This window comes from Entelurus aequoreus, linkage group LG05, assembly GCF_033978785.1.
Source record: "Entelurus aequoreus isolate RoL-2023_Sb linkage group LG05, RoL_Eaeq_v1.1, whole genome shotgun sequence".
Classification (NCBI taxonomy): domain Eukaryota; kingdom Metazoa; phylum Chordata; class Actinopteri; order Syngnathiformes; family Syngnathidae; genus Entelurus; species Entelurus aequoreus.
The window spans coordinates 28,174,549-28,189,543 of NC_084735.1; the positions used below are offsets into that span (position 1 = coordinate 28,174,549).

At 37.6% G+C, this 14,995-nt stretch overlaps 1 long non-coding RNA gene across 1 annotated transcript; it reads left to right on the forward strand.

Annotated features, from left to right (window-relative positions):
• The first annotated feature begins 1,851 nt into the window (after positions 1-1,851).
• LOC133649684 (uncharacterized) lies at positions 1,852-14,561 on the forward strand. Its single transcript, XR_009826117.1, has 3 exons — positions 1,852-2,093; positions 4,599-4,796; positions 12,522-14,561. It is a non-coding gene; the product is annotated as an uncharacterized LOC133649684 (long non-coding RNA).
• The last annotated feature ends 434 nt before the right edge of the window (positions 14,562-14,995 follow it).

The window sequence follows — 14,995 nt, forward strand, 5'->3', positions numbered from 1 at the left end:
TGCATGCACGTCGAGGAAAACATTCGTCTTACCTCCATTATGGCTGCATGCAGCATCTTCAACTCGCGTACATCTGAGGGAAGTAAACCACTGAAAAACGTTTTAGTTAACTCATTGTCTCGTAAAAAGTTCGTTGAAATAGTCAACATAACACAATTATAATAATGTATTGGAGTTTGAGGTGATTTGCATGCTGCATATTTTAGCCTGGAGGTATTTCCCTGCTCATTGATGTGGTCTAGACAGACATGACATGGGTCAAAATGTCCTGCATGCAAATGTCGCAGCAGCATGTCTGCGCACGCACGAACACACGTGCACGCGCGCACAGAGTTGAGGCCCTCAATGGGCTTTTCATTCATTGACTCACAACATTTGGGATTATCATGATAATTAAGGCAATACAGAGCCTTATATGTCCACTATCCACATATTTAAAAGTGATAAATGACTTTGCAATGAGCTGAAAATCACATTTGACCTTTCTGCTGGTGCCTTTCCTTCATTTTTGTTTGTGATATAAAGTAAAGTGCTATACAGCAATAACCATTCGACTATGATGACACTTAGTAAGGGACACTTATTACACATTTGAGATGATGGGTACATATAGCCTCCTGCATGAGACCCAGCAACCACTTTTGTCCTCTGTAAGGGACACTTCTTTCAAACACAAAAACACACAAGTTGAAATGTGCAGAAGATGCATGTTGGGCTGCGGTCATATTTGATATGTGTGGCTTTGTCTTCCCAAAGGCTGCCTTAACAGAGAATATGTTTTATTTACAAAATTATAATAAGCTTTTTGTGTTTACAGTTTTTAAAGCATATGTATTTTATCAACAGATGGAGGTGGTTTTAGCTGCATACAGTTATTTTTAAAGAACAACATATCCTCCAATTTCCTCTGTTGTGGACATGAGCTGCATTTAATACTTTTTGCATCCAATAAATGATAATGATAAATGGGTTATACTTGTATAGCGCTTTTCTACCTTCAAGGTACTCAAAGCGCTTTGACAGTATTTCCACATTCACCCATTCACACACACATTCACACACTGATGGCGGGAGCTGGCATACAAGGCGCTAACCAGCACCCATCAGGAGCAAGGGTGAAGTGTCTTGCCCAAGGACACAACGGACGTGACTAAGATGGTAGAAGGTGGGTATTGAACCCCATGCAGTAACCAGCAACCCTCCGATTGCTGGCACGGCCACTCTACCAACTTCGCCATGATGCTTGCAATAAATGTATCGAGATGCATTCATGACAGGACTGAAAAAGTGTAGCAAAAAAGCCAAGACAATATCAAGTTCAAGTGACAGTTTTTAATGTTTATTATTTTTAATATACCTGTGAAAAATAAATACCCAAATATAAAGTAATTACGTTTTATAATGTGTATTTTATGTTGATTTACGATATAGTTGGATTATTATCATACTGATAATCACGGTAATGTTTTATTTTGATTATGTGTAAGTGTTTTGAATACCTTTTAAAATCAATAAAATGACGTATTAGTAATATTATAGAGCTACAAACTGTTGAAACAAGTTTTGCTCCTATAGAAGATGGTGCATGAAGAAAAATAGTTAGGCACCATTATTGTTGAATTAAAAAAACCAAATTTTCTGGTTTCAAATGTATGGCATTTTGTTTTCATGCAAACAAAAATGCAACTTGTGCCTCTGCAGGAGGCTATAAGTGCACGTGAAGGAATGGGATACTTTCTTGCATAATATGAAACATTACAGAGGAGGAGGAGGATGGGAGTAGTGGGCGTGGCCTCAGACAGCATATATGATTTTGGACAAACGAAGTGCTTATGCACTCGGAGGGAGACAAGATTGGAGGGCATGTAGTCCCTGTGCGGGGGTGCAGGACGCTCCTGACCTCCCCTGCGAGGAGGGCGTGCACTAGGTTCTGATGGATGTGATTTGGAGACAATAAAAATGGACAAGATCCGGTGCGTGGACGTCGCCACATGCGCGGCATAAAAAAAAAGCTCAGTGCGCCACTCATAGACGCGCTCATCTGGAGGATGCCTGCATGCACCGGGAAGCCCCATCACATGCACGACAACACAGTAAGATATTTCCTTCTTTTCTGTGTTTTAAGGAGGCTCAACGCGTATTTTTATGCATGCAAGGCCGACTTGCCCTCTAATAAATCCACATTCTAACCTCAATTCATGCCTGCATAATGCCTGTTTATGACAAAAAATAAACGGGAAGCACACATTCACTTTTTAGATAATATTGCACTGCAGTAAAAGTACTTTGCTCAAATGTTCAAGTACACGACGTCTAAATCACTGCTGTAAAATGTACTCTGAGTATTAAAAGTTACTTGTGTGTGTGTGTGTGTGTGTGTGTGTGTGTGTGTGTGTGTGTGTGTGTGTGTGTGTGTGCGTGTGCGTGTGATGCCAAAACTGAAAAGGTGCAACTATAATTAACACTTTTATAAATCAAAGTGAAGAAATAAGATGAATGCTCATCCAACATTAAAATGCGGCAATTAACGAAAGATAAAGGTGTAAGTGTAAAAACAATAACGTACTCAATTTTGCAGGTGATTTGCACCACGTATCACATGCACACTAACATGGCTGCCTTTTAAAATAGTTTATTAGCACTAATTGACACCTTTGATTGAGAACAAAAAAAGTCGAAAAGCATGCAAATAGGATAGATTATTAGACACGCAGCATTTTATATGGAGCAAGTCGAGGTGATGCTGCATTATATTACATTACATTACATTACATTACATAAGGCCTGCATGCAGCAGATACTGAAGCCCTCTTTTTTTGTAATATGACACATTTATACTGCACTACTGGGGGAGGTTTGTTTTGGATTAAGCAGAAATATATTAAAAAGGTGTAAAAAGTACGTTTTATGCATGCCAATACCGGCTTTAATTAATTCATCCATTGAAGGTGCCGAATTGATGCCTCTCAATATGAACATCTCCGCAAAATCCCCGGATGTGAGGGTTCTCTGAGTGTTCTCCATCTAAATATGTTTATGTCTATGTGATATAGGTTCACTTCAAGTGTAGCAACATGCGAGAAAATGCCACTCAACCTGCAGGTAAAATAATTTCATCATAGTAATAACAATCAAGGCAATGAAGTCAGTATAAATGCAACTAATTGGTTGCTCTTGAAAATCCCCATTTTGTTGGTGCACTTTTCTATTCCCCTGATAACCTTTTATTTAATTTTTTTTACTACTGCATGCATTGATTCAATATGGCTTTGGTAATATAAATGCATCACATATTCCTGCACTTGCATGCAGGCTCATAAGGATTTTAATAAGAGTCGACCACAAATCCCTTCCATAAAAACGCTCTGCTAATTAATGAATATTTTAGTCATATTTGGTGGTCTAATTAATTCACCAAAGAGCTGTGAAAATGAGCTCTCAGAGTAAGACGCTATAATCAGATTAAATTGTCGTTTATGAGAAAATGCAATTCGAACACTCCAAATATGAAACACATCTTTATTTAAATTGCAGTGTCATTACTTAAAACTATTTTATGTTAAAATGTGTGCATAATGTGTGTTAAGTAAATTAAAAAAAAAAAAAACGATCCAAAATTAAAGACTATAGCTTTTTGTTTGATTTTGTTTAAAGGATGTGGCCACGTGTTTGCGCGCGCGTGTGTGAGTGTTAATTAGTAATCACACCTTCTTGCCCACACGCAGGTAGTGACGTCACTTATCCATCCAATGTAGTATTTTCCCCTCTCTAATTATAAAATCGTTCATTTATAGAAAACGTGACATTAGTATTTTTTTAATAACATTTTTCTCCAGCTTATCAATTTGGGGGTGTTGAAATTAGAAATTAAAAAAACAAAAAGAAGGTGTAGTAAAATGCTCCAAATGTTCAATTCAGTTTCCAGTTTTTTTCGAACATGCATACAATACAATTACAATGCAATGCATCACATATTTCCAGTTGTTTCAATACAGCACGTCCGAAAAGGAGTAGGAAGAAGCAGAGCTTATTTATTCCAACCTCTTTTCACATCATAGCAGTTTTATTAAATTTCTTTGTTCTCTGTCTTCAACAGAACGGTGAATAAATAAATAATAGATACATAAATATACCCTGAGTAAGTAAACACATATTAAATACATAAATTATCATTATTTATTACAAGATGTTTATCATAATTGTTCTTGTCTTGGTTGAGTTAACAACTCTTAAAGCTCTAGATGTGGATACAATATTTTAACGTATAAATATTTTACATCAGGATAAATGTGATGCTGGCTTGCTACCAAAAGGTTGCATTACACTTTTTATACAGTATCCAGTAAAATAATTGATATAAAGTAAAACACGCTCTTCTTACAGCACAGTTGCTTCCTTCTTTTTTCCTTTTAAGCAATGAAATTCCTCATAAAAAATCCTGACTCTTTTCTCCTAGCCACTAAAGCTTTGTTTTCGTTTTTAGCTTCCATATTAAACACATTTAATAGCTTGGAAAATGTATTGTAGGTGCACTATTTGCTTCATTTATGAGTCATATTAGTTCAATGTTCTCTAATCAAGGCACTTTCTTGTCACAGGTGTCTGTGTGTGTGTCACTGTGCACATTTGTGTGTGTTCAGGCCTAAGGGGTTGTCTGTTATCTTTGGTTATCTAGCTGTATGAGTGGCGTACATTCTTCATAAAGCTAGATAACCGAAAGTAACAAGAATCCCATTACGTGACTGCACCACTGAAGGACATTTTTTAAAGAGAGGATGCTGCATGAGGAAAAAAAGGTAAGATGGTGGGCAGTATGTATGTGTTTGGACAAAGAGGGGGGGTTGCACCTTAAGGGTGATATGTTAACTGCTGCTATACATCTTATATGTTTTTTACAATATAAAAACACCTTCCAAAAAGTAAAACACTAAGACTTAATTCTGCATGCACACATGCACAGAAAAAAACACACTTTTGGCATTCAGAATGCTGCAAGCTAGTCCTATATATAAGGAGTAAAATAGAAAAAAAAATACAATATTAATTATAATTTTAATATTGGCAATCTCCTGGGAATTGCTGCACATTTTATATATTTTATGTAGAAAGAGGCCCACTTGTATTCTTATTTTATAGAGACTTGTTGCAACTGCAAAATTACCTGTATTTTGGCTCAAAGGAAAGGATGTCCAATGTGCAGCACGGGGGCCATTTGCTGTAAGTGGCTTTTTTTTTCTTTTTTCATTGGCCCACTGCATATTGAAAAAAAGCAAAAAAGGTGAAAAAAAAGATTAACAAGGCACAATTTAAAAAAAAGGCTGAAATGTACACACCTTTACATACTGTATTTGTAACACTTTTTTACTCTTTACAAAATAGAAAATAATATTTATATAAAAAAAAAGTTATTTTGTATACGGGCCCTCAGTGGAAAAAGATTGGACATAAGGGTTTATTAAAAACTTAAATGATATTTTATATATAAAATGCAGCTGGGATAGGATATATATATATATATATATATATATATATATATATATATATATATATATATATATATATATATATATATATATATATATATATATATATATATATATATATATATATATATATATATATATATATATATATATATATATATATATATATATATAACAACATGTTACCATTGTTTGGATCCACATCTCCCCTCCTGATTCTCCGGTGGTCCTCTGTACTTGTTCACACACTTAGGGACTCATTGCTGTCAAGTGTTCACTTGTAACAAGTGTGTGTCTAGCAAAATGCTCTTCAAAATGCAATCTCCGTACCACTTGGGTAACCCTTACTAAGTGTTTATAAACTGTTTGTGCACCGGTAATTAATGTGTTTAACACTAAATAAGCTAACTCAGTTTATAAGATTCCAACCCTTAAAAGGTCGATGAAATTTACTCACACATTTGACCTTAGCCCACTTCCCAAAAACTGCTGTAATCCACTTTCAACAATTTAAATAAATCTTTTAACCATTACTTCATTAATTCAGACATTATTTTTAAAATTCACATTCGAGGACCTCAGAACAAAAAATTCCACTTTCCAAAAACTGCTGTGAAAAGAATCCACTTTCAACAATCTAAATCCATCTTTTAACAATTATGTAATTATTATTTTAAGAACTCAAACTCAAAGACTTCAAGACAAAAAATGTTGCAAAAAAGACTGCATATTGTAAAAATAATCCACATTTGACAATTTATTCAAACTTTTAAGAACTACTTGATTGATTCAGGTATTATTATTTTTAAAACATTCATTTGAGGACCTGAAGAAAAAAAATGTCCATTTCCCCAAAACTGCTGATGTGAGAATAATCCACTTTCAACAATATAATCGAGCTTTTAAAAACTACTTGATTGATTCAGGTATTATTATTGTTAAAACTTACACTCAAGCATCTCAGGACAAAATATGTCTACTTTCCAAAAACTGCTGTAAAAATGAACCACTTTTAAACCATTTAATTGATCTTATACTTAACTAATTTAGGTATAAATATTCACACTCGAGGATCACCAGACAAAAAATGTCCGCTTCCCAAAAACTGCTGCAGAAATAATCTACTTTTAAACAATTTAATTAATCTCATAATTGATTTAGGTATTAATATTTTTAAAACTAACACTTGAGGATCACCAGACAAAATGTTCGCTTCCCAAAAACAACTGTAAAAATAATCCACTTTTGAATAAATCTTTTAAAAACTACTTAATTGATTTATGTATTGTTATTCTTAAAACTCATACTCAAGGGCCTCGAGACAAAAAAAAAGTCTGCTTCCCAAAAACTGCTGTAGAAATAATCTACTTTTAAACAATTTAATTGATCTTATACTTAACTGATTCAGGCATTAATATTTTTAAAACTCACACTCGAGAATCACCAGACAAAATGTCCGCTTCCTAAAAACAACTGTAAAAATAATCCACTTTTGAATCAATCTTTTAAAACTACTTAATTGATTTAGGTATTATTATTATTATTTTTAAAACTCATACTCAAGGGCCTTGAGACAAAAAAAGTCTGCTTCCCAAAAACTGTTGTAAAAATAATCCACTTTCAACAATTTAATTGATCCTAAACTTAACTGATTCGGATAATATTATTTTCAAAACTTGCACTCGAGGACCACAAGACCAAAATGTCAGATTCCCAAAAACTGCTATAAAATGATCCACTTTTAAAAATGTAATCGATTTTTTATTTTTTAAACTACATTATTTCAGGCATTATTATTTTGGAAACTCATGCTCAAGGGCCTCGAGACAAAAATGTCAGCTTCATAAAACCTGCTGCACATTTTTGTATATAGCTAGGCCTACACACCGTTTTAAACATCGATAGAGACCCTCACTTTTGATTAGGCGGAAAGGCAGCCTTGCAAAAAACAGTAAACCGGTATTAAATTATACTGCATGCTTTGAATAGGAAGATGTACTGCCATCTGGTGGGGGTGGGGGGTGGGGGGGTTACCCACATATGTGGTCCTCTCCAAGGTTTCTCATAGTCATTCACATTGACGTCCCACTGGGGTGAGTTTTCCTTGCCCGTATGTGGGCTCTGTACCGAGGATGTCGTTGTGGCTTGTACAGCCCTTTGAGACACTTGTGATTTAGGGCTATATAAATAAACATTGAGTGATTGATTGATTGAAGAATATAGAAATGAAAAACTAAAGGCCAGTAGCTCAGATTTCAATTCAATTCAATTAATTGTCATTGTCACAAAGAACAAAATTATGTTAAACACTGCGTAGTTTAATGTAAAGTGCCACATTTTCCTAAACCCCAAAATCTCCATAGATAACCCAGCGTAAACATTCAACAGATGAACCATTAACAACCTTGTAACATTGTAACATAAATGGAGATGGTGACAAAAGTGCAGAAATGTAAAGTCCAGTTCAGAGCTTTTGTTGGTGGATGTGGTTATTGTCTATGAAAGGGGGTCAGAGAAAATGTTCACAAAGTAGTTCCAAAATGGCATTTCCAACATGCTATTTTTTGTCACAAGAAACACTTTTTTTAAAGTGTCTATTAGCCTAATTTAAAAAGTGGTCTGAAAAAAGTTAATCTCCAAACATTATAAGGGGAACCTTACGAGTGTGGCCTATTCCTTAAAGTGACCGCGTACTTTCCCCATCTGTAACTACGTACTTCTTTTGGGGTTTTGCCTTTATTCACCTAAATTTTCATTCTTCTCAATTCTTTCCCAGCTTGCATTCTCAGATGGTTGGGCCTCATTTGTATGCATTTGCATAATGAATGTCATTTACATGCTCAGGGGGGCACACCATACCATGAGAACCGTCTGTGTTGTCTGTGCGCGCGCTCATGCATGGTGTTTGTTAATGTGTGCGCGGTATATCAAGCGCATGTAAATCATGCATGCTCTTTTTAATACACAAAATGATTAGGCGCGGGTCGACAATGTGCAAACAAAAATAACTTTTGTTGTATCTCGCGAATGCCTCAGCAATGCGCCGAGTCGACTCCCCCTCCTCAATCCCATAATCCTCCTCTTCCTCCGCCCCTCCCTCCTCAGTTTGTCCTCTCCCACGCATGCAAGTCACAGTGCTGCCACCATCTTAGATGCAAGACTGGCACAAAATGGCAGCAGGAGAGAATCATGGCCACCTTTGCACCCCGGCCCCGCAATCGTCACACTGAATGCCTTAAAACAGGTTTTAATTACCGCCGCTGTGTTAATTGCAGCCCCCAAATCCCCGAGAGACGAGGCGGCGGTGATGATATATATATATATATATATATTTATATAGCGAGCGCCGATGGCTTTTGGGCGCCTGCCATTTCGGAGGGCAGCCGTGGTTTTGGCGCGACGCCTGCACTGCGGCGGAGTGTCTGTTTTCTTGGCAGCGCTCAAGACAAGTGCACGATTTTCTACATCACGTTCATTGGCGACGGCTATTACTTCCAATATTTGAAAAAATACCTACAAGCTACCTGATTACTGCTAAGCGCCGTAATTAGCGACCTTGTGGCGACTCACAGGAGATGATGTGTTGCCATGGAGATGACTTAAGATGTGTTTAACTGCAGTCGTGTCATCTAGTTTTTAAAAGAATACAATAAGTTTGGTGGTTTAGCGTATCGCCAACGATCCTCAAATGAACTAGCAAGCACACGAGGGAACCTTCAGGAAAGGAACCTTCCAAGTAAAAAAGAGGAGGAGGAAGACTTTGCGGGGGGCTTAGATAGACAAGGCGAGGCGGCATGCTACAGTGAGATCTCAATAGTGAGAGGCCTTCTTTGTGCTTCTGTGTGAGGTTTATTTTGGAGTGGGGGGTGTGGGGGGGGGGTTCACAGACAAGCGACACATTGTCCTCCCCGATGTGCGGCGGCACTTGTGGCGTAACGCCATTATTTAGGCCAGTGGAGGGAGCAGGGGTCTGGAGACCGGCTTAACCAAAATGCCAATTAGAGCTGGATGGTCCTGATTAATGGACGAGGGAGATTGGTAAACAATGGTGGCCATTGTCAACATAACCACCCCCCTGCTGTCCCCCACCCAAGGCATACATACACAAACCCCTACGACACTGAGTCCGTTCTCACAGTCCAAGCATCCCGCCTAATAAACACACACGCATGCGCACGCACAATTAGTTAGGCACGCTAGCACTCAGTGAATATTGGCGTTAGCAGTTAGCATTTCTTCCTTGTTTTTGTACAATGGAAATTCCATCAGCAAAAGTAATATTCTGAATGTAGTATGATTAGTCACAGAGGACTTATAAAACTTATAGTGCTGAGGGGTCTTTCCTCTTATGGTAATCCCTCCCAAGCCATGCAACGCTCTGCATTTCAATATGGCCCACTTTGTTTTCTCTCTTCTGCATAATTAGCCCTGCATACTCCAATCAGGACGATGCCAATGTGCGGTTGCCACGGCGACCCAATCAGGGCTTATAGCCCCTCCCTCTTCTTGCCTCTGCGGTTGCAAACGGGATGGGGGGGAAATAAAAGCGTGGGAGAAAACACGCTTTGGTCGTGAAGACAATGATGGAGGGATGAGGATGAGGCAGTCGTATTTTGTGCTTGGGGGAGGTTGGTTGCCTCAGATCCTATATATGCCATCTGTGGGTAACACACTTACACTGTGAGGCTTGCAAACACTATACTATACTCTAACATACTCACTAGAGGTGGATGATACTGCAAACAACGATATTGATCTGGTACCAGATAAATACAGTAAGAAAAAGATATACCTTTTGTTTAAGATAATTTTGCCTTTAAATGGTTGATCATGATTACATTCAGACACAGCTAAATATTTTAATATCTAAATACAAAAAGAGAATACAGTGTAACAATATGACCAAATGAATACAAGTATTTCCTTTTATTACACACAAATATTTTAGCAAAATTAAGTTTAAAGTATAAAAAAACTTTATAATGACTTTAAAACTAAAATGACAGTTTCCGCACCAAAGTTAGTGCAATGGAGCGCACATGAGAGCGGTGGCGTGTGGGTGGAGTGATCTGTTTTTTTCCATTTCCATTTTTTTTATGAACACATACATTTTAAAAAAGCAATTTTAATGTTGATGATGTGAATTAATTGGGAAAAAACTTTATACCAAGCAGTAAAATTGTTGTTTATTTAAACTATTTTCCCTAAAATACGCATTGAGCTATAAAGTGTGTTTTATACAATTACTTGATTAATCCAACAAACTAATCAAAAGATTACTTGGTTAATAAAAATACTTGATAGCTAGCATCATGCTATTATCGATCTGATACCGATACTACCCTTGGTATTGATATTTGGATTGATACGCCCACCCTCAGTACTCACTATAATTAAGTACACATTTTCTGTTACTGTTTTAGGCTGAACTCTGTATATACAGTGCATCTGGAAAGTATTCACAGCGCTTCACATTTTTGTTGTTATTTTACAGTCGTATTCCAAAATGAAATAATTTCATTTTTGTCTTCAAAATTCTACAGCAATACCTTGTGACAATTTGAAATTTTTTTATTTTTTTTTACACAGCTTTTGCTCAATTCTTTGTTGATGCACCTTTGGCAGCAAGTACAGCCTAAAGTATTTTTAAATATGATGCCACAAACTTGGCACACCTATCTTTAGGCAGTTTCTACTTTGCTCATTCCTTTTTGCAGCACCTCTCAAGCCCCATTAAGTCGGATGAGAAGCGTTGGTTTTCATCCAAAATGTCTCTGTGCATTGCTGCATTCATCTTTCCCTCTCAATCGGAGTGTTGCTGGTTACTGGGGTTCAATTCCCACCTTCTACCTTCCTAGTCACGTCCGTTGTGTCCTTGGGCAAGACACTTCACCCTTTGCCTCTGATGGCCGCTGGTTAGCGCCTTGCATGGCAGCTCCTGCCATCAGTGTGTGAATGTGTGTGTGAATGGGTAAATGTGGAAATACTGTCAAAGTGCTTTGAGTACCTTGAAGGTAGAAAAGCGCTATACAAGTACAACCCATTTATCATTTATCATTTATTATCCTGACTAGTCTCCCAGTTCCTGCCGCTGAAAAACATCCCCAAAGCATGATGCTGCCACCACTATGCTTCACTGTAGGGATGGTACTGGCCTGGTGATGAGCGGTGCTTGGTTTCCTTTAAACATGACGCCTGGCATTCACGACAAAGAGTTCAATCTTTGTCGCATCAAACAAGAGAATTGTGTTTCTCATGGTTTGAGAGTCTTTCTGGTCCGATTTGGCAAACTTTTAACAAAAAAATGGCTTCCATCTGGCCACTCTACATACAGGCTTGCATTGTGGATTGCTGCAGAGATGGTTGTCCTTCTGGAAGGTTCTCCTCTCTTCACAGAGGAATGCTGTAGATCTGAGTAACCATCGGGTTCTTCGTCACCTCCCTGACTAGACTCAGATGAATGCAGCAATGTACAGAGACATCCCGGGTGAAAACCATCGCTTCCCATCCAAGCTGATGGCTTAAGAGGTGCTGCAAGAAGGAATGGGCAAAGATGAGTGGGCGAAACTGCCCAAAGATAGGTGTGCCCAGCTTGTGGCATCGTATTCAAAAAGACTTGCTAAAAGGTGCATCAACAACCATCAACCTCCCTGCTTGGCACTCAGCATCAAGGGTTGGAATTGGGGGTTAAATCACCAAATGATTCCTGGTTGCGGCCACCGCTGCTGCTCACTGCTCCACTGTGGCGATGGGTCAGATGCAGAGGATAATTTCACCGCACCTAGTGTGGCACGTTAACTTTTAACTTTAACAAAGTATCAAGGAAAAAGCTGTGAATACTTGATTTGTCTTTTTTAATACATTTGCAAAATAAAAAAAAACTGTCACTATGGGTATTGTCTGTAGAATTTTGAGAACAAAAATTAATTGATTCATTTTGGAAAAAGGCTGTAACACAACAAGTGCTGTGAATACTTTCCGGATGTACTGTACATGTTTTTGCACGGTTCTTACCTCCCACTTTTGTTTCCTCCTTAGAAAGCGTTTGGCCACATTACGCGCATGTGATTGACGGGACGTTCTCCTGAACTATCACAGCACAGTGGACTGATCCGTGGTTGGGATGGCTGATCCGCATAGCGGATGATAAACGACAAGTGGATTTCAAGTGAAGGTTAAAAGGATTCGTCACGTCCTCATTGCCTCACAAGTTGATAACAATAACTGTGATGCTTCTTAGTTGTATGCAATATGTCAAATGTTTTTTCATAGATGAGGAGAAATACCATTTTTTTTACTATTATGTCCTATTTTAGGTTGCAGTGTAGGCCTAACATTTATATGTCTCATTTGTATAACATTTTTTATGTGTACAATCAAATGTCAATGACAATCTGTGTGACTAGAATGCATGTGATGTTTTTTCTCAATGCATCATAACTTACCGATTTACTATATGCAGTGTATTTGTTCTTGTATTTGACTAACTGCATGCAGGATGCACTGCTTTGTAATGTCAAATGATGATGTTTATTGTTGTCTTACATATGCACACTATTGTTTTCAAATCTATGCAAATGGGCTTTTGCACATAAAAACTATTGTTGAATTTGCACACTAAACGGCTTGATGCCGGTGTGAGAAAGTGACACAGCAGCAGGCCTGGCCCTAACCAATCTGGCGCCCTAGGCAAGATTTTAGGTGGCGCCCCCCCACATCGGCAGTGAAGTGTATATACTCACAAGAAACCGAATAGCTTTGTCTTTGACCTTTTTTTTTTACTTAAAGAAAGCAAATTAACAATCAGAATAGTTAACAAGATAAAAAAAAATATGGATAAATAAATGAATACAAAAAATAAAAAATGAATATATGAAATACAATATTTTTTACATACATAAACACAAAATAAAACGTGTCAACAAGTTGCATAAAATAAATTAAAAATACAATATAAATAAGACACTGCACAAAACAAGATATCAAACCAGTATGACTTTAACAACTATATTACAAAAAAAGGGGATCCTACAGAGTTCTCTATTTGTGCTTTTTAATATTGCATTAACTAGAATGACTTACAAATTACTGTACACCAGGGAGTACTGTAATTACCTAACGTTAAATTATTATTTTCCATAACAATTTAGCCCCCCCCCCACAATATTAACCCGACGTTAAAACAGAACTAGCTATTTATTAATTAGCAATTGCCGAATCATGTAACATTAGCTTAATGCTAAAAAGCCAGGTTACTATCACATTCTGTAACAGACAAATAATTTCATGTAGGCTAACGTTACCTACCTGCTACCTCTGTCTTTTTCTCGTTTCTCCTCCTCTTCTTTTCTATTTTTTCTTCCCTGGGCACCTGACAATTTTGGCCGTTTTGACATCTTGTGTTGATTTTTTGATGTGGTGACGTCCAAAAAGAGTCATGATACTGGAAGGGAGGGGGCGCACCGTGCCGGGGGAGGGGGGGGGGCGTAATGTTGTAACAAATAATATTTCTATTAAATAGGCTTTACTTTGTATTTTAATTAACATGGGATTATTTTATGTATTTAGAAATTATTTTTTTATTTTTTTTTCCTCCAACATTTGTGGCACTGGCGTGGCGCCCCCTGATGGACGGCGCCCTTAGCATTTGCCTTTACGGCCTATGCCACGGGCCGGCCCTGCACAGCAGTACAGGAACACTTCTGCAATGATTGTATGCATTATAACTGTTGGCAAGCATGTACTTTAAATCAATTTCATGTTTGAAATATTTATTTGACAATTCACTAATGCAGGGATGTTCCCAGTGTGACACATTTTGGACAGCTCTTTTATTGGCCTTTTATTATTTTAAAAATGATAGAAGTTTGTGGAGTGTATATATTACACTGATTTATCTAATTTAAGCTAAGATGTTATCTTAGTACAAAAAGTGGGAAGAGTTTGGACACTCCTGACTTATATTGACATGTACATCTATAGCTGATTGCACACAAGTCCATTTTTCATGCTATATCTTTGTTCCATGCAAATTATATTGTTGATATGATCAATAAAAACGTTGACAGCGAGACAATATCCATATGTGTCTGTAATTATTTTCATCACAAAAAAGGTATATCTAAAGCAATGTCACGATAAATACTGTACTGCCGCACATGTCTAAGCCATTTTGTCTCGTTTCCCGTTTGGCTCGCGTTATGTTGCTTTTTATGAATTGAATGTCGTGCTCCGACAGGAACAGCCGTCTGCAGGGAGCGTCTCCCATCTTTGTGTTCACATCGGCTGATCAATGTTTACACGCTCTGCACAATTCCAGAGGTGACCCATAGTCACATCTGGATGCGTCTGCATGGGGTAAAGAACATGCTACAGCTGTTCCTTAAGTAGGCGTACAGGCCATTGGTTCCAGTGGGTGCTGTGATATAATTGTTTTACTTATGTGCCCGTTTAATCAAGGAAGAGAGGCCAGGCTATATGTGACGGATGTGAAGCCTCAAAACCTGCGTTGA